General features: G+C 40.0%; 1 protein-coding gene across 1 annotated transcript in view; it reads left to right on the plus strand.

The window, feature by feature from the left end:
• HYDIN (HYDIN axonemal central pair apparatus protein) overlaps window positions 1-21041 on the plus strand; it is a 6673197-nt gene that overhangs the window by 5641280 nt on the left and 1010876 nt on the right. The window lies entirely within an intron of this gene.

Here is a 21041-nt window from a genome sequence, read left to right on the forward strand (position 1 = left end):
CAACACAGTTTGCCTTCTGGAGTGATGGGCACTTTTCTTTTAATCTGGTATACACACCAGATTTCTTCCCATAGTTCACACTGGCATTATCAGCCCCATAAGCAGAAATATGGTTCCAGGGCAAGGAGTGCCTTTCCATAATGTTGGAAATTTGCTGTGAAATAGCCTGTGCCGATTCATCAGGGTCTTCATAGAAGTCCAAAAGGCCATTCACCACCCGTTCTTCTTTAGAAAAATACCTCACAACAAGGGGAAATAATTTTATGTTCCCCTTGTTGGAAGCATCGGATGAAATTGCAAATGAAGTACCTGGTTTTTGAAGGTCATGCAGGAGGCATTCCAATGAGTGTGGTCCCAAAACATTTTCAACTATGGCTTCAGCCTTGGTTCTGCCACAAGATAGTTTCTTTGCAGTGTCTGAGTCACTGTACAACTGGCTGGCCAACTTTACTGCACAGTCCAAGCTGTTATACGAAATATTGTGCTTAACAGCATGGAAAACCTCAGAGGCTTCTGCTGCAATGATCCTAAGTTCTGGTCCCTCAAGGTTTGCGTTCCTTGCCCACTTTGTCATCAGGTGAGTGGATTTAACTTGAAGAATGGCAGTCTTATGTTGTTCAGTTGCCTCATGTCGTGCGACATAATTTCTTCCACCGTGGGTCACTAGAAATTCTCTCTTGCAGTACCTGCAGAATGCTTTGACATCAGTGCATCTCTCGATCCAGTCAAATTCTGTTTTCCAAACGTCCTGCCACTTGCACATTCTCTTGGTGCTGGTTGACTGTGATGAAACTGCTGCTCTCTTCATGCTTGAATCTGGACTTACCTGATATGCAACATATTTACCAACACTTTGTAAGTAGGGTGCAGTAACATACTGCTGCACAGCACAAATAAACTGGCTTAAAAAACATTGGCACACAAAAAACTGGCTAAAAAACATTGGCGCACGAAAGAACTGGCTCGAAAAACATTGGCACCTGAAAGAACTGTCTCAAAAAACATTGGCATGTGAAAGAACTGGCTTGAAAAACATTGGCATGTGAAAGAACTGGCTCGAAAAACATTGGCACATGAAAGAACTGGCTCGAAAAACATTGGCATGCAAAATAACTGGCTTGAAAAACATTGGCATGCGAAAGAACTGGCTTGAAAAACATTGGCACATGAAAAAGCTGGCTCGAAAAACATTGGCATGTGAAAGAACTGGCTTGAAAAACATTGGCACACAAAAGAACTGGCTCGAAAAACATTGGCATGCGAAAGAACTGGCTTGAAAAACATTGGCACACAAAAGAACTGGCTCGAAAAACATTGGCATGTGAAAGAACTGGCTTGAAAAACATTGGCACACAAAAGAACTGGCTTGAAAAACATTGGCATGTGAAAGAACTGGCTTGAAAAACATTGGCATGCGAAAGAACCGAGGAATGGAGCAAAATAGTTTACAAACAGTTTGAAAAAGGTCAAATAGTAAATGAGGTAATGTAGGGGGCATTTTGGCCATTGAAAACTAACATTAATACAGCTTATAGAAAATGAAATGCATTATTTTTACCACTGAACATGCCCACCTCACCCCACCCCTCAAGACAAAAAAGGTAACCACATTCACTGAACCAAAAAACACTAAAATGAATGAGAATGCACAGTGGATACCATAAACCTGATTTAGCTTTTGACCACAGCAGTTAAAAGAAATGTATGGCACTAATTTACACAGTGCAATGATCTATTAATGAACATGCCCAACAGCTTTACTGGTCGTAATCGGATTATAATGAAAACAGTACATAATTATGTTGAAGACATCACTAAAACACCAAATACAAACTTTGCTACTTATAAACACAAACTATCCTGTAACAACGACATGGTTTAGCACAATCTCAAATACATTGCATTAACTTCTGAGCATCCATCCACAAAAAAAAATAAACGGGAAAGTCCATAAACATTTTAACTTTTAAAAATACTTCTTGCAAGAGAAGTAATATAAACTACAATGTACAGCAGACTCCATGGGCTCCTTTTACCTCAAAACATAGCAATTAAGAGTAACTTATCCAGCACAGCAATGCAATAAACAGGCCCAAATAAAAGCAACACACCCATATTCACATTACAAGCAAAGCAGTACATTTTAACCTAATTAAAATTGCATAATAAGTTAAATGCACACATTTACAAGTATAAATGAAAACAATCTTGAAACAGCTTTGGCAAATTGGCAACATGTACCTACTAGAATAATAAATGAATTACATTAACTGTTAACATTCCCCCTCAAAAGGTAGACTTGTACCATATACACATGGACTTGCAGGAACTAACAGGAAAAATTACCTAAACAGTATATCGTAACTTCCTGAAAACAGCATTAAATTGCACACATTTACATACAAAAAAGTGCAAACTATGGTCGAACATTTTCTATCTGCAAACAGACAATACCCAGAAAAAGCTACGACAATAGAAATCGTCACACTAAATTTATTTGTGATGGGCGTGTTCACTGCCCCCAATTCAGAAACAAACAACTTCTATACACAGTTCAGCCGTTTAAAAGTAATGCTTCCAAATCATACCCCCAAGAATAATAACAATTACATATACATTCAGGTTTTATATCTTTAAAAACTTCTACTCAAAAATATCAAAATAACCACTGCACAGATTTAAATACTGCGTACTGCACCCACCATCTACCTCTAAACATGAAAAAAATTAAACCACAATATATTCCCATTTTAAACTAGTACTCAAAAGTCTCAAAATAACCACTGCACAGATTTAAATACTGCATACTACATCCCCATCTACCTCTAAACATTAAAAACTTAAATAAAGCACACTATTCCCATTTTAAATAACTAAAGCCACAAAATGCAAGTATCTACTTACCACTATCACAGTTATTGCTGGGCTAGCTTGCTTCCTTCCTGCTGGAATGGCTAGTTGGTTGTTCAAATAGTGGCTGGGCTGGCTGGCAGGCTCCCTTGCTGGCTTCTTTCCTGGCTGGCTGGATGGCTGGCTTCTTGGCTGGCTTCTTTCCTGGCTGGCTGGGCTGGCTGGCTGGCTTCTTTCCTGGCTGGCTGGGCTGGCTGGAGAAATAGAATCAGATCTTGATCTCAATCGCAGCTGCTATAGAGCTTAGTGCTCTACAGCTGCGACCTTTATGGGGCTCTTCTGAGCAAGTTCCCGCCCCCTCCAATCCCTGCAGCCAATTACAGTGCTGCATTACCACCTGGACCTAGCAGGGAATCCCTCTAACTCAGGTCTGGGCGGTGACGTAGCCGCATTGCCGTGGAAAAACCGGAAGTATTTTCGGCTTTTCCACGGCAGTTGAATTTGCGATCGTGAAAAGGGGAAAAACGGGACTTTTAAAGTCCCACGCTTGGTGACTGCGGGAAGCGGGATTAGAGGCCTCAACCCGTAAGTGTCCCGCTGACAACGGGACGGGTGGCAACCATAACAGGCAACTCTAGTACTACCTTGACAGAATAAAATCTTTCAGAACTTATGAAAACTTGTTCATTTTTTTGTGAAGATAAAATGAAGGGTATGTAAAAACAGGCTTATTTCAAGTGATTGTCTTAGGCTATTACCTTTTGTTGCCCCTACCACAACAAAACAATTTCAGGCAGGGTCAAGGTACATTCTGCTAAGGCCTTGGATTCATTTATGACTCTTTAGAAAAGGTTAGGCTCTGGAAGGATTCTAAAAGCAGCAAGTTGGTCCTCTGTACATACTTTAACAAAGCACTACATGCTAAATTCCATTTCCAGGTCTAAGTCAGGCTTTGCTAGGGCCATTCTTCAAAGGCTCCTGCACACTTCCCCTTTCAACTCCCAGGTTTTGTAAGCTATGGTAATCTACCCATATAGCTTAGGCTAATGTAGCAATATAAGTTTTTTTTTCCTGGCAATGGCCTTTCAGTGCTCAGCCTCCCTTTCTCAGTTAGCAAAAAAGCTCTGAAGGGCTTTGGAAGCTGGCCATATCGTATGCAGGATATAACCATTACTGCTAAGACTATTGCAGCAGTGATATAGTTGAACATCTACAGTTATGGTAAGTTTACTTTCACAGATGTAATTTCCTGCACCCTCTTTAAAGACTAGTCAGTAGATGATATTGGTGCAGCAGCCACCTGGGCGTCTATGCATACTTTCTGTAAATACTTCAAGCTAAACCATAGTATGTCAGTCCAGGTCTTCCTTTGGGGCCACCATACGTCAAACCATTCTGTCATGCCACCACCCAGCATCTTAGCTTCGGAATCTGTCCCATCCAGTGAAGAGCACAGACTGGATAATCTAAGATGATAGATATGGTACTTGCCATAACATTGGATGTTCATCAGTAGCTCATTGTTACAGTAATTTTGATAGAAGGGATGTATCCTGCCAAGGATACTGTACATATGGCTGGTATGCCAACACGTAGGCACTCCTTCCTCATGTGTCATATGTCTGACCTTAGGCCTAGGTATGTGGCTACTGATGCTTGAGGGACACATGAGAACAAAAAAACTCAGAAATTTTTTGCCTCCAGTCTGGGAAGCAAGAGCCAGTCTCTAGCTCAGACTGTCAGCTGCACAAAAAGATCTAGTTGCCTTTGTGAGAGAAAGAACTACTTGTAGGGGGCATCCTTCTTCATTTTTCATATTTCTTTCTTCTGAATTTCGATTATGTCATCTAAGAGGCAAATGCCTAAGTGGTAGTGAGATCACATATAAAGATAGGTATATGCAGTGCCTTTTCTGCCTAGGGCTGATCATAATGTCAAGGACTGCTCTATTTCTTAAACTTTCATTCATAAAAAAAGCTCAGAAGCCATCTGTCTTCTTTAAAAAATCTATTTGGAAAATAAATGCTTACAGACTCTAGTGCAAACTATGATATTAATGGAAGCTGTCACCTAAGATGTAACTGCACAGCCTAAAACAGAAAACCAAAATGCAAAATGATAATGTCACTTTGTCTGTTTCCTTCGCAAAGTCAGAGCCTGATGCCTCTGTTGAGGCTGTTGATGAGCTTGCAGACTGACCAACCTCTAGACCTGTTCTCACTGTCAAGACTGAGTTGGAGGTCGATATGGAGCAGTCTTCTGGTACATCTGACTGGCTAGTCAGACAGCAGTTAAGGCCACAAAAGGAAGAAAACCAGGCTTTTGATCTCTGAGGGACTAGATGTAACTCAGTTTATAGTACACGAGGATGTCCCTGGTTCTGTGGTGAAGGTACATCAGTGAGTCAGGCTCTTCGAGTATGGTTTCTTTAGAAAACCCAAAAAAGAAAATGCAGAAGACATAACACCATTCCTCTCCTGCTACACTTCTTTCCAGAGTTCCTCAACAGGAATGGCAGGACTTTTTCAAGGGCCTTTGAAAGTTATTTTAGCTTTGACATCCCATCAGTTTTTTGCATCTACACCCGCTATTCCTCTGAAGGTACTTCCTGTGAACCAGACACTGAACCTTTGGATTATTCCTCTCAATTGTACCCACTTTGGGGTATGAGTCTGAACCTGATGACACTTTTATCATCTGACTGTCCAAAGAAGAGCTCTGTTTTGGGAACATCATCCAAAACATGGTACAAGATTTCAGTTGGGAGGGAAAACAGTTTTCTTAATCCCCAAAGAGATACTATAATCTATTATATGTGAATGCTCCAAAGCTTTCTGCTGCCCTTCTTATTTAGAAGCTTTAGAAGATTCTTTTCTTTCAGCTTCTGTAGCACTAGGGTCTCAATCACCTGCATCTGACAGTTATTATAAGCTTGACGGCAACAAGTATTATTGCAAGAATCCTTCTTCAAACCCTGCAGTAATTTCTCCAGACTTGGACAGACCATCTAAACTTTTTTTTGCCATCCATCATTGCCTTACCTAATGATAAAGACAGCAAGACAATTGACAGGTATAGAAAGAAACTTTATACAGTGGATATAAAAAAGTTTATGAGTCTATATTATATGCTCAAAGTTTTAAAACTTCGATGCTCATATGATCAACACCATGGGAGCGAAGTTTTAAAACATCAAACATATAATAAAAATAAACAAAAACCAAAAAAAAAACTACCTGAATGCTCTGAGCAGGGGGGCAAGCCCCCCTGCATCCCCCACACCCCCCACTACATAAATATACCAACTCCGAGATATAGCACTAGAGTGAAGTAAAGGGAAATATTCCATATGGCGATCTCCGTTGAAATGTTCAAGCTTTCAAAGTTCGCTCATATGGTGTCGACCATATGAGACTCGAAGTTTTGAAAGTTCGAGCTTCTGATATAGACCCAAGTTTACACACTTCTGTTAAAATGCCATTTTTTGTGATATAAAAAATGAGACCACAATAAATCATTTTAAAACTTTTCCCACCTTTAATGTGACCTATAACCTGTATAATTCAACTGAAAAACAAACAAATCTGTTAGGGGAAAAATATAAAAAATAAAAAAACATACAATAAGCTGGTCACTGTCAAAGGATGTCAAAGCTAAACGTTTAGATGATGCTCTGGATAAATACTACCCCTTTGGTCCTCCATTGTAAGATTTTCAAAAAAAATGAAAGAAATGGGTAATATTATGCAGGGTTTCAAACAGCTTCTTCTTTCCCCGTTCTGGAATTCCAAGGAAATTATCCCTTCAAACCATGTAATTTCTACCACAAAGAAACTACTCATCAGAAAGACAAAAAATTGAAAAAGAAGTGACAGAGATAAGCCCAAATCTGATTTCAAAGGCATCAAAGGACCCTTTTCAGATAAGCCTTCCAGCTTTTGTCACCCCCCTTCCTCCATCTTTGCCTACGGCCCACTAAACTTCCCAGCAAACTATGTTAGCCTTTCCTCTGGAAAACAATCTGAGCAGATTATTGAGTTTTGCAAATAATTCAAAAAGGGTACACACTATAGTGGAATTCTCTTCTTGTTCAACATACAATTACGCAAGTACCAAACCAACAAGATCTGGGTTCTCCTATTATTACAGACCTTCTAGACCAGGGAAAAATGCATCTGGGTTTTCCTATTATTACAAGTCTTCTAGACCAGGGGAAATAGAACCTATCCATCCCCATCAAAAGGAAAGGGCTTGTACTTTTGGTCTTTCATAGTTCCAAGCAAAGAAGGTACCTGAGAACCATTTCTGGATATCTCAACTCTGGACACCTTTCTGAGAATTGCAAACTTTAAGATGTTAATACTCCAAAATCTTTTCCCTTAGATTTTTCAAAAGCTTTTCTGTTTACCTTGGATCTCAAGGATGCATTCCCATTCATCCACACCACAGGAACATTTTTAGGATTATGTGCCGTTACTTTTTCAGTTTACTACTTTGCTTTTTGGACTTTTCAGTGCTCCAAGAGTTTTCACAAAGTGCATACCCCGTCATTGTATTTTGCAAACTCCAAGGTATATTTCTTTATCTGGATGACTTTCAGATCTGAGACACTTTTCTTCATAAAGTTATTTGAGACTTGCAGCTCACTGTCAATCACTTCCAGAACCTAGATTTTATTTTGAACTTGAAGTCTAATCTTCTTCCCTCCCATTTATTGGTTTTCTTAGGTTACCATCTGAATACTTCCCTAATGATGACCTTTTCTCTTTTCCATAATATTCTCTTCTTAACAGATTACATTATATCCCTGACAAACCTGCCTTTGATCTCAGCAAGAGAGATGTAGATAGTATCCACAATACAAATGATTCCATTTGCCAGACTAAATATGAGAAAAATTAAGTAGTATCTAAAATTTATAAGGGCACAGCACTGCCATCCTCTGTCATTTTCCCAATTCCTCCCTTGACTTTTGTGAATAAAGGATTTCTTTGGTGGATTACTCGATAAGGACAAACCCAGGAGTTCATATTTTGTTTAAAAATGTTTTTATTGATTTAACATATTATACAATATATACAAAGAAAGGAAGATAATTCCACATTCTGTATAATTTCATGTAGTACTAAAAGCAAATTAAGCCACTTAACTAACTTGTTAATGGCATTAGATTGTGTTTTCTGGTATTTCAATAACAACATTTCAAGAGTAGCTAGGTGGCTTACTTCTTTTTCATTTTTGCATAAAATTGTGTCTAAATTTAAAAGTTCTTTAAGCATTGGAGTTGAATTTATTGCCCTGTTTTTTGTAACAATTTTTCTGGCTACTGCAAGAAGACTCCTAAAGATTTTTTGGAGTTTGATATTTACAGACAGTGGGACAGGAACATTTGTTAGTGTTATACTATCTCCTTAAACTATATGAAGACAGACATTGTGGAGCTCTCAGAATGTGTCCCAGGCTGGTATGAGCCTAGCATTGAGGAGCATTCTACCTTCTGCAAGGATGATGTCACAATATGAACAGAAGATGACTGACTATAATAAAGGGGGTGCAATATTTGTCAGCATGGAAAGAGATGGTCAGCAGACCACACTGTTTCACTAAGGAGAGTCACCATCTCTGCCCTCTAGGCTTTTGAATATTAGCTAATATATTGTCCTCCCCCATATTGTCTTTTCTAGGCATTTCCAAACTGAAAGTACTTCCAACATAGCAAATCAAAACCAAGAAAATCTAAAGGTGTTACTGCTCAATGCTAGCAGTTAAAACAAAAAACTCCACTCCCTACAAGCGCTGCCACCCTAGAGATTGTTAACTTCTGTGTGGTCACTGAGACATGGTTTAAAGCTGTGGAGGGCACACCAGCAGTGCAAGGCTATAATTCCTTCCACACATTTAGACCAGCTACTATACAGACGGGCTAAAAGTGGAAGTGTCTTGATTTACATCAAAAATAAAATATACCTTAACACTGGTCAAACAGGACAATGCATTTAAGTGTTTCCACATTGAAATCACCATAGGCAAAATCCTGTATCACTTCCTTGCAAGCTATAGGTCTCCCTGTATGATCCAGGAAACCCATAATATGTATCTAAACTTATTAGAAATACTCAACATCCAACTCAATACTGTATTCATGGATGACTGTAATTACCCTGCTATTAACTGGGAATCATATATGTCACCATATATACGGACAAAGAGATTTCTGGATTTTGTAAATGTGAACTCCCTGAACCAGATTGTCTCTACACCGACCAGGGGTGCAAAGATATTGGATCTTATCCTCACTAATTTGGAAGAGTGCTGCACACCCCCTAGTGTAATGTCTTCTCTGGTAAGGTCATACTACAAAAGTATCTCCTTTGAAGTAAAAAATAAAACCTGGAACCGCAGCTAACCCTGGAATATTCTACTATTCTAAGACTAACTTCCTACTTTTAGGTGATAATCTGTCAAAATATCAAGCCCCCATAAACTCTGAGAACACTGCTGCCTAAGCAGAACTGTTCACAGAAGCCCTGTACAAGCATGTTCATAGTTGCATAGAGGCAGCTGTACCCACGAGGAAGAAATAGGCTGTATAACAGAAGGAAGAAAATCATGGCAAAAATTAGGAGTTACAGTACTCCGCAGGATAAAATTACTCTAATCTTAAACTGTCTTAGTGATCATCTCCCAATCTATATGACCAGACATCTCACACATCTAGTTAAACAACATATGTATAAAACACCACTCAACCTTTCTAAGTTTAACCCAGAAATGTTCACCACTACACTATCATCTGGTAACTGGAGCTTCCTAAAAATCCTCCCCTTAGACAATACTGTAAATGAATTCAGTACAACTTTTCTGAATATCCTAAATAGCCTTGCACCTCATAGAATGAAGAGACTGAAAACAAATAATGTAATTTGGCTTTCCAGAAATAGTAAAATGCTAATACAGGATAGAGAAAAACATGGAAAGAATGGCAAAAATACAAAACATCTCAGTGTTTTGAAAACTTTAGAATGCTTCGCAATCATACTAAAAAAGCAAATAAATGAAGACAAAAATATTATAATAGCTTTCAGAATAATGCTAAACACAACCATGAAAACTTTGGACATCCATTAAAGAAATCTTTCATCCCGGCCAAAAATTCAATCCAAACCCTCCTCCTGATAACTCACCACTCTAAACTAAAATACAGATCAACTCTTATTTTATAAATAGTGTAACATCTCTAACCAAGGATTCCTCAACATATAGTTCCAACCCTGCCCAACAGCCACATATCACCACATCCACTTTGACCTTGTAAACTGTGCCCACATCCTATATAAAACTATTCTTAAACAAACTTAAACTACGCTCTTCTTCAGCTGATGACCTTCCAAGTAAGTACCTAAAAGTAGCAGCCAGTAACATTGCCTTTCCTATCTCAATCCTTATAAATAGGTCATTCCAAGGATCCCACGTTCCCTCTCTCTGGAAAACATCACACACTATCTCTCTGCACAAAGGAGGAAATTCAATAGACTTTAGACATAACTTTAGACGTATAGCAATGTTAACTCCCCTCACCAAAATATGTGAAAAATGTTTTCAAAAACAATTGCTAGTCTATCTCCTGCAGGAAGAACTCTTATCTCCTGTACAACACGGCTTCTGTCCTTCCCATAGCACTATCACTGCCCTTCTAACTTATGTAGATACTATCAATAAAGCTAGAGCTAAGAACAAGCTAGTTTCTTCCCTATTTCTAGACTTGTCTAAAGCCTTTGATACAGTTTGCCACAGCAAACTTCTACTTCAAATGTTCTCACTAGGTCTCTCTCTCAGCCCACCTTTCGGTTGTTCAAAAGCTACCTGTCCAATAGATATCAGTCAGTAAAATCACACTCCACGCTCTCTCCTTACCTCACAGTCACACCACCGGTATACCACAAGGCTGTATCCTTGGTACCCTGCTTTTTCACATTTTCACCAACACCCCCTCTAAATATCCACACAATAGGCCACCCTAATACAATATGCAGATGATTCTATTCTCATTTGCACATCTAACAACATGGTACACCTCCAAAAAATTACTCAGGAAGCTTTAACAGCCACTAAAACATGACTTTTTAACTCATAACTCATGCTCAACCCAAACATGACCAAACTACTACTTTTTCCCCCCAAATCCCTCTCTCATAAAAAAACAAAATTTAAAGTCCTGTCTGATGATGCAACCAAATTGCTATTTAGGGGCATTATTAGGGGCGATAGTGGATGATAAGCTTACATTCGGCCAGCATATACAAAATTGCATAAGAAACACTCTTCAAAAACTATGGATGCTTTACAGAGCCAAAAACTTTCTCACCAGCATAACTAAAACTGCACTTGCCACTACTTATCTCCTCTCCACACTTCTTTGTGGCCCTTCCATCATTACTGACCACCAGGTTTTACAAAAATTAAAACTTGAACAATGCTGTAACAAAGTTGCAAAATTTGAAGCAAATACCCCTTTCAGAACCCACCACTGTATAACACTAAAAAGCCTAAATTCGTTAATACTGCCTCATCAGCTAACATATACACAGCTTCTTACCACCTGTAAAATTATCCAGCAGCCATCTGACTGACACTAAAAGACATTCTACACAACTATGTTTCCAGTAAGTTATTGCGATCCAGTGACCAAAAACTCCTGTCAGTCTACAAACCTAAAAACCTATCAGATCTGCTGGGCATTGTCTGTACTCGTACAAGGTTGCGAAATCCTGAAACTCCTTATCTGTATCCATCAGGTCAATACTTTTCTTCCCATCTCTGAAAGACTCCAGGCTAAAAGCTGTCTCTTTTCGTGCTCAAAACCAGAATAAACTGTATACCCAAATGTGAACAAGTGTATTTTCATTCTTTATACCTTCTTCTCCCTTCTTCCCTTACTTCTATCAAATTCTCTTCCCTCACTTTCTGTAAATATACCATAAACCTGTTTTCCCTTACTCCATGTTGCAATTCCTGTTTGTATTAGACTAACTTGACTTTAATTTCTCTACAAACTGTGTAAAATTTCTATAAATATTAAATGGTGGCGTATAACTTGTATTAATTCTTAACCAATGATTTTATATTATCACTAATTTGTTATGAGTATTTAAACTGCAGATATTTTTGTTTTATTTTTGAAGATTATAAAATTATTTTTCTTAAAATGTTTTATAATAAATTGGTGCTTTTCCCCCTGGGCCTCCTCTTAAAATAGGCTTTTACCCAGTCAAACTTTCCCGGTAATCAAATGTCAATAAATAATTAAACTAAGCAAACAACTTGGAGGACAAATAATGTCTACCAAAGTCAAATTTGAGGTAAAGTTGTCCTTCCTCACCAAGGATAACCACAAAGCATTCATTAGCTTTGTCTGCAACCTCAAAGGCAATACACATTTGTGTAGAGCTCATTGTTAATGGTGCCACCTATTCTGAACCAGAAAATGTAGCCAACCTACTGTCCAACAAATTCAGCTCCAACTTTACTCTTCACTCCCCCTCAGCTTTCTGTCAGGGAATACCATCAAATATAACTCCCCCTACTTTCACTAAGCACAGGTCCTTAATGTTCTCTGTAAGGCCAAGAACACTGCATCAGTGAGCCGGGACAGTATCCTAGGATGCTTTCTAAGTACCATGAAATATGACATATCAGGCCCTCCGTAATTGCTGTTTAACTGTAGTCTCCAAACAGGCTTCATGTCTCATAAATGGAATACAGTAACAGTCATCCTTCTGCACAAAGGTGGGCCATCCACAGACCCTCGAAACTACAGATCCTTAAGTCTCCTTAGTCTCATATGCAAAACCATAAAAAGAATTATCATATGAAGGATCAGTAATGATGTAGGAGGCCTCCAGACATTAGACCCAACCCATTTTGGTTTCTTCAAGGGCAATTCATGCCTACTGAACCTGGTGGACATCTTGAGAAAGTCACCAAAGTAGTGGATGAGGGCAAAATGGTTCACACTGCTTACCTTAACCTGGACAAGGTATTTGATGCAGTACCACACTTGGGCATTTTTAACAAACTCATGAGGGTGGGTATAAACACTTATGTCATCCGGTGGATAGCCAGCTGGCTTTTAGACAGGACCCAGGAAGTAAGAATTGGTGAGTCCACCTCCACAAAGATGCGTATCACAAGTGGTGTCCCTCAAGGATCTGTCCTTGGACTGCTCCTTTTTAGCATTTACTTCTCTGAAATCAAGGCAATTGTCAGTGGCCTCTGTTGACTAAATTTGCAGATGATTGCAAATTAGGAGCAGTCATAGAATCCCCACTGACACAAATGTTCTCCAGGAAAGGCTGACACAGGCAAATAGTTGGTGTCAGAGCCATGGAATAAACCTAAATGCCAAGAAATGCATAATAGTATCCTTCGGGACCACAGGTAGATAGCAAATGTTGGAGGTGTGACGGGCAGGAAAGAGGTGGCTGGGAGCATATTATTTGGCAGTGTAGTCAGCTGGCAGATGTTAGGGAGTCCTGCGGACCGCTCTGTTGGAGATGCTGGTTGAGTGGATTGAATTGAGTGGGGAGATGATTTTTTTTTTAGCTATGATACAAAATCGGAATTGCCTAGACTTAGTAAAGCCTTGCTGAGTCTGATTATGGTGGCTGCCAAAAAAGCAATCACTAGAAAATAGAAATCAAAGTCTAGACCAACTTTATTTGAAGTAGTGAATATAGTAACAGAGATAAAACAACTGGAATTGAAATCTTTAGTAAAGGGAAGGAGCAAGCTACATAGGAAAAATGGGAACTGTGGGAACAATATATGCAGAGAAGGAATGAGGTTTAAGAGGCAGGATTTGAATGAGACATACGATGCTTAACTGACAATGACTGGATAGATTGTAAGTGATATATAACGTTTGCAACTACAGTTGCTTCAGTGGTGTCTGTGATGTATAATGTTTGCAACTAAAGTTGCGTCAATGTTGTTTTTCATTTATATAAATGTAAGATTGTCTTTGTCATAATTGATAATTTAATATAGATGTTTATTGGAAAAAAATAGTATCCTTCTGGAAGTCATCCACCTCTGGTAACTGTCACATTGACAACACACTCCTAAGAGCTAAGCCAGTATTCAGGGACTTGGGGATACACACAGAGAGTAATCTAGCCTTTGACCATCATGTGTCTACAGTATTGAGAAAATCATTCTATGTTGTGCAACTTATAAACAAAGATATGGCATCTAGGTCCAAGGAAGTCATTGTTCCACTGTGTTCAGCATTCATCAGACCTGTCATTGAGTACAGTGCCCCCTTTGGTATGTACCTAGCCAGGCACATCCAACAATTGGAACGTTCACAGAGGTTCCTCACTAAAAGAATACAATGTATAAGTAACATGCCCTATGCCTCAAGGCCCTATCCTTGTGTTCTGTCTTCTACAGGCAGTTGAGGGGAGATCTATGCTTGGCATACGAGGCATTGTCGACACCATCCTGATGGACCTCCTGCATATCCACAAAACAAACAGCCCAGAATTACCCATTCTAAAGACTTAAACCTTGCCTGTAATATAAATAGGACCTGCTGGACAGGCAGATATGCATACCAGAGACTACCCCTTCTCTGGAATGGGCTCTCAGTCCATGTGAAGCAGATTTCCTCCCTAACCCAATTCAAGTGTAACTTTCACAGTTGGATGGGGAACAGGACAAACATCTCTGGTTTGACACCTGTGTCTCTTATGGACACAGGCTGCTTGTAAATGGTTCATCTCTCAGGCCTCACATGTAAATGTTTCATTTCTCAAGCCCCTACTTACACTTATAAAGGGTATAAGAACTTGTCAGATATTTGGGATTCGTGGCTAGGAGAGGTGTTTGCCATGTTGGCATGTAAAGGCAGACCAGTCTCATCCAGTGTAATGAAAGACTAATATTCATAATCCAACATTATAATAAGGACATTGCTTTTTTATTCCTCCATTTGCCTTCTGTGTGACTCTGTCTGTTTCTGAGCAAGTCACTTAACTTGACCCTCCATTGAAAATATGCCCTGACTGAACAACCCAAATATCAAAATCTGTAAATAAAAAAAAAAAATTCAAATTAAGGGTAACACTGCTTCTGGTGCATGTACTTTTGAATTTTGAGGCGTGACTGACACTCATCTCAGTTTTGAAAAAAAAAAACAATAAACCCAAGAGATCATCAGCATAAGTAATATCAAACGTAGTCTGTGAAATACATGGTCTGTAAAATACATCAGCAGGGCAATCACTGACTGTATTTCGGGGATGGTTGGCACTGTACAGAAGGTACTGCTCAGTAGTTGGAGCAGGTTTGCATATGAACTCATAAGTTGCAAAGTAAAGTCAGAACTGTGCATCTGTCTTGTTCTACTGCTTAATTCTGGAGCTAAATTGTCTTGACAATCTGTGTGGTTCAGCAGCTTTTCAAGTGCTAAACTCTGGATTAAATGCTCCTTAGAGTTCCATTTACTTGCTACTGTGTGGTGTTTTAAGTCAGAGTATCATCTGATTTGTGATTTATAATATTGCTGACATTTTAGCTTTTGGCAGGTGGAGAAAACTGCTATGTTTTTCACTCTTACTTTCGTTTAGATTAAGTTCCAACCTTTTACCTGCAGTGTGAGTAAGCCTTAGATGGCTGACTTTAACTTTGGTTGACAACCTTCATTCCCAAGTACTGATTTACAGATGTATTGGGTGAAGCACTTCCACTTTATTTTCTTTTACAATATACTGTTTTCATGTTGTTCTATTCAGTTCCTCTTTGGATAATTCTGAACCCCTGCAACAAGTATAAGAGATCATTTCCACAAATATATATTTGCTATGATTTGCTGCCATCATTGAAGTGGTGTTAGTATTGCTTTCACTGAAATCCCTGTTACTCCATGAAAGAAAAGAATGGAATTATGTACTGTAAAGCACACTTTGCTACTTTTCTGACTTAGTGTATATGTACCTGAGAATGGAGAATGCACTCTGCATAACAAGTTGTATTAGGATGTTATGTTAATTTGAAAATTGTTTTCTTGTATATTTCCTGTGTTTCTTATGTTGGTAGCCCAAATGTGTATGCAGGGAATTAGTAGTTCAGGGAAATATTCTTGTACATTTGATACACTTGCAGTTGTGATCTGACTTATCATAGGAGATACTTTTTTTTCCGTGAACTGACTTGGTGTGGTCAATTCTAAATGCATTTTAGCTGTTCAGTAAAGCAGGTTAGTATTTACTCCCTTCCTCCTCCCCCTGGTCCATTTGCCTTCTGGATGTACTGATTACCTTTTCATTTCCTTTGACTGGCATTCCTACTGGGGCTCTCAATTCTGAGGATGGTACGTCCGGACGTCACCTTTATGCCCTACATGATGCAAGGAGCGGGTCTATATTAGAACACCGAACTTTCAAAATTTCGAGTGTTCTAATATCGAACCCTATTAATCGAAAATTTAAAACAGCGAACATACAGAACAGTGAATGTTTTCCTAAGGGAAAAATTTGTTGTTCCAAAACACATACACACAACACAAGCACACCAAACAAACAGCAATCCACACACATACACCTAAATTCTTACACCTAACCCTACACTAAACTATACATACACCACTAACTATCCACTTACCCTAACCCAAACCCTAACCCTAAGGTCTGTCACCATCGCACAGTCACCTCACCCGCTCCCCAACCCTAACCCTCATATCCACACAGTCGCACACTTACCTGACCCATGCCCTAACCCTAACTCACCTATCCCGTCCTAACCCTCACATCCACACAATCGCACACTTACCTGAACCCGACCTGTAACTTTCCACCACAGCACTGAAAATACCGAAGCAACAGAAACGGACAACCAAATTCTTTCCCTAGGAAAAAATTAGATTTTCTGTTTCTTCAATATTTTCAGCGTTCGCTGAAAACGGGTTGATATTAGAACACTCAAAATTTTGAAAGTTCGGTGTTCTAATATAGACCCCAAGGAGCATACACTTGAAGTATGGTGAACCTTAAAGCAAAGTAAAGGCTTTTGTATATTGGCCGGATGTCAGGCTGCCCTTGGCAGGGGATCCCTGTTGTAAAGAATACTGCAACAGTGAAGAGAAGGACATCTACTGTTATGGTAACATTTTACACAACAGTACTTTTCTTTTTTGACAGTGTAAATAACTTTGCTATTGTTATAAGGGGATAGGGGTTGAAAATGCATTTAGGTTTTTGTTTAATTTTTTTTCTGCTTTATAATAGTGAAAAGTCAGGAAAATGTAAGTAGTAATGTTTTTTTTTTTTTTTTTTTTTACAAGAATGGCTGTTTTGTCACTGTTGACAAGGAATCTAAATGGCCTTACAGGAATAGACCCCCCCCCAAAAAAAAAAAAAATAGTACTGAAGTATATTAAGAAGTGTAGTGTACAGAAAACAATATATAAACAGATGCAGTTGGATAGAAATGAGTATTTAAATTTGACAAAACTGATTTTGGGATTGTAATTCAGTGGAATATCAAGGCAAAGGAAAGGGGAGTAATACTGACTGTGGGATGGTCTCCAATAATGATAGAAGAATAAAGAAAGGGTTACTAATGGCTATTTTTGCAGTAGCAAGAGATTATTGGCAGGAATGGAGGATTAAGCTGTCATGTATATATATTTGACTGAAATCTAATCATACGGATCTTAAGAGGATTTTGTAAGAAAAAAAATGTTTTCAGCAGGGAATATTATTTAATGGTGGGACTGAAACCTGATATGAAATAATGGGGATGAACCAGAGGGAATAATAAAAGAAAATGTAAAAAAAGATGGTAAGTTTCTGAAGAAATAATATTTGGTAAGGAAGCAATGACTTCAGTAGTAGGAAGTCAAAATTCACATATTTGTCCCAATGGTACAGTAATTGGGCTAGATTGGATAGAAGCTATATATCTGATGTTGTTCATCTTGTACCCCTTATTGAGTGCATTTTCTTGCCTTCCTTACCAATTTGGTAATCTCAGTACCATTGCTGGTACAGGCCTTCTCTCTCTCTACCTTCTTTCCCCTTACTTTTGAGGTAGTCTAAATACTATTGTTGGTATTATTTTCTTTCGTATTCTTTCCTTTCTTCCTTCCAAACAGAAAATAAATGAATAAAAAAAGCTTTCCTATTTTTTTTCTATTTTTCGATATACAAGTATAGAGTTTGTACTTTGTGTTTTACTGGTTTACAGTAAATAGATATTTGCTTTAAGTTGATCTTGCCATGTCTGAAAAGAAAGGAACAACAGGTTTCAAGCAATGCGATCACAAAATGCCTAACTTGGACACTCATCTATCATGTGTCTACTGCCTGGGTGTCTCACACCTCTCTACCCAGCCACCATGCAAAATTTGCAAAGGGTTCAGTTCTCGTACATTAACCAAGAGGAAGAATAAGCTGATACTAAAGGCCTTTTAAAAACTTCTTTATCAGAGGCTATTTCTGAGTTGGAGGGCTCAACCCCTCCAAAGAAAGAGCACAAACAAAGAAGTCACTCCGTTCCTTCTTTGCCTCATACTAGTGATAAGAAATCTTCTGAACCAAAACCAGAAATCCCTAAGTTGGCACCAACAACTTCAGCACTGGGTCCTCAACCACCCTTCATGGTGCTGTCCTCAGTTCCAAGACATCGATTATCCACTTCAGTACCATATTCAGTGACACTATCTCTGGCTTCAGCCACGGTACCGATAATGTCCACTGTATCAACCATGTCTTTATCTACTGTTCCAGCCCCATCCTATTCAGCACCAACAATAGTACACCCAACACCGGTCACTTCCCCCCTCCCTATATATCTTACTGGTCATGAGACCACGGTGCCGATAAGAGAAACTGTTCCTCGGACCCAATACTCCCCTACGGCGGATCCAGTCTTTGGGCAACAATATAACCCTTTCTTGGAACGGCTCGATTCTCCATCTGGTATATCAACCCACTCCTCTAGGAGCCTCTCGGAATTGGACGTGGTGCGACTTGTGGATCAGAGGGATTTCAATACCTTCCAAAACACCCCTCCCAACTGGAGTTGGGAGTTTTTCTCCATGGACTCCTGCATATTCTCCTCCTTGCAGGTATCGAAGCACCCAACACCGATGCCTATCTCGATTCCCACTTCTTTGGTTCCACTGATGGACCTCACCATGGTTCCAGAGCCAACCATTTGGCCATCGACTCATTCAGAGCTGAGCCATTCTCGGGATCATGACTGGGCTGCCAGCACTCTGTCCCCTGGTACAACATCTATTTTTTTTACGGTGCCATCTATTACAGTTCTGAGAGTCTTGGCAGCACCAAGTCCACTTGGGGCTCCTTCCTTGGGAGTGAGTTCATCGGAGCGGGGTGTGACCCCAGTTCCGAGGTTGTCCTTCTTGGTTCTGGGCTCCCATCCCGCTTCAGGTGGACCAGCTTTCCAAGTGATGGAGAGGGCCCTTGCCTCTGTAGGCAAACCATTGGCATCAGACTACCATCTATATCCTCCCTCTGAACCACAGCTGACACAGTCCACCACATCAGGACATCAAGCACAAGAGCCTCAAGATACCCTACCACAGGGCACCCTCTCTTCAGAGTCCTTTTCAGAGTCCTTTTCAGAAGCCCCCACTAAAGAGGTACCATGTAAGAGATCATGCAAGAGGAAGCATGTGGACTCCCCCAAAGAGTCCCTCACCAAAGATATGGACTACAATGAAGGGATGGGGTCCCCACGATCGCCCCCTGAGGATGTCTCCTTCAGAAACATACTAGAAATTTTAAAACAGTGGGGAGGCTGGAAGCCCACCACACCCTCCTCTGAGGAATTCATATTCTTGCAGGCTTTTCATGCTCAACCCTCTACTCCCTGGGTGACCCCGCCTGCAGATGAACTAGACCAGCTCATTGTGCAGTGCGCATGGAAGAGACCTGATAATGTTGAACCAATCCCACGGAGACCAGACAAAATTTTATCCCCACCAGATGAATGTCCTCACTGGCCCAAAGGTCGGCCAGTAGACACTATGGTGGTGGTGGTGACCACTAAAAAGGAACTCACAGAGGAGAGCCATACTGTCCATCCTCCAAACAGGGAGTCTCGGCGATGGACAGATTAGAGAAGCAAGTGTTTGCCTCATCGACTTTTCCATTCATTTTTTGAATTATTTGGCACACTTTAACAGGCTCCAGTGAGACTTAGTTTCAGAACTCTCGGAAACCTTAGCAGGAGCAGTTTCTGACAAAGTACATAATGAAGTTGCCTCATAGCTTGCAACCCTTGAATCCATTTGTAACTCATCCATGAGGTTATCTCACTCTACTGAAGGGGCAGCCAGAGCAACGGGTTCAGGCATTTCATGAGATGTCACATCTGGATGCGCCTTTGTGATTTTGCAGACCCCTTTAAGTCTTCTTTTCTCAACGCTCCAGTCGAAGCATCTTCCCTCTTTGGCCAAAAGTAAAAGACACATTAGCCAGGTATGAAAAGAATGGCAAGAGCCTGTCTGCCATGGGCATATGTTTTTCCACCCCCAGCAATCCTTCTCCAGGAATCAGAGAAGTGGAAAGATGTGGCACAAAAAATCCCAGGGTCTTTTCCGTGACACACGTGGCAAGTTTACCCCCCCCCGGGGCAGAGGGGGAAACTCATCTGGAAGACCCCCCCTACAGGGATAGAGGGGGTCTGCATAACCAGGGATCCAGAGATTCTTTTTCTGGACAGCCATATCAGTGCTGAAGAGTGGCCTGATTGCTTTCCTCTGGAAGCAGTCTGGGAATGTTTCTGTCTGCACCACCTAGCCTGGCAAAGAATAACTACAGATTCTTGGGTGCAGAATATAATCAACAGAGGTTGCAGCATACCCTTCAGTACTTACCCAAAGCTGTTAAGGCACATTCTTGACATTCCACCCAGTCAAAGGGAAGCAGCAGCTCAAGAAATACAAAAGCTGCTTCAAAAAAGATTCATCCAAGCAGTCCCACCAGACCAAATAGGATCCGGATTTTATTCAAGGTTCTTTTTAGTCTCAAAAAATACAGGGGACTGGAGACCAATCTTGGAGCTCAGCATTTTAAACACATTTGTCAACCAAACAAAATTCCAGAAGGTCATGGTTCAGTCTGTCCTACCCTTCCTGGAGAAAGATGATTGGATGTGCTCAG

This window comes from Protopterus annectens, chromosome 8.part0 (genome assembly GCF_019279795.1).
Source record: "Protopterus annectens isolate FY-2018-M chromosome 8.part0, PAN1.0, whole genome shotgun sequence".
In the NCBI taxonomy this organism is placed as follows: Eukaryota; Metazoa; Chordata; order Ceratodontiformes; family Protopteridae; genus Protopterus; species Protopterus annectens.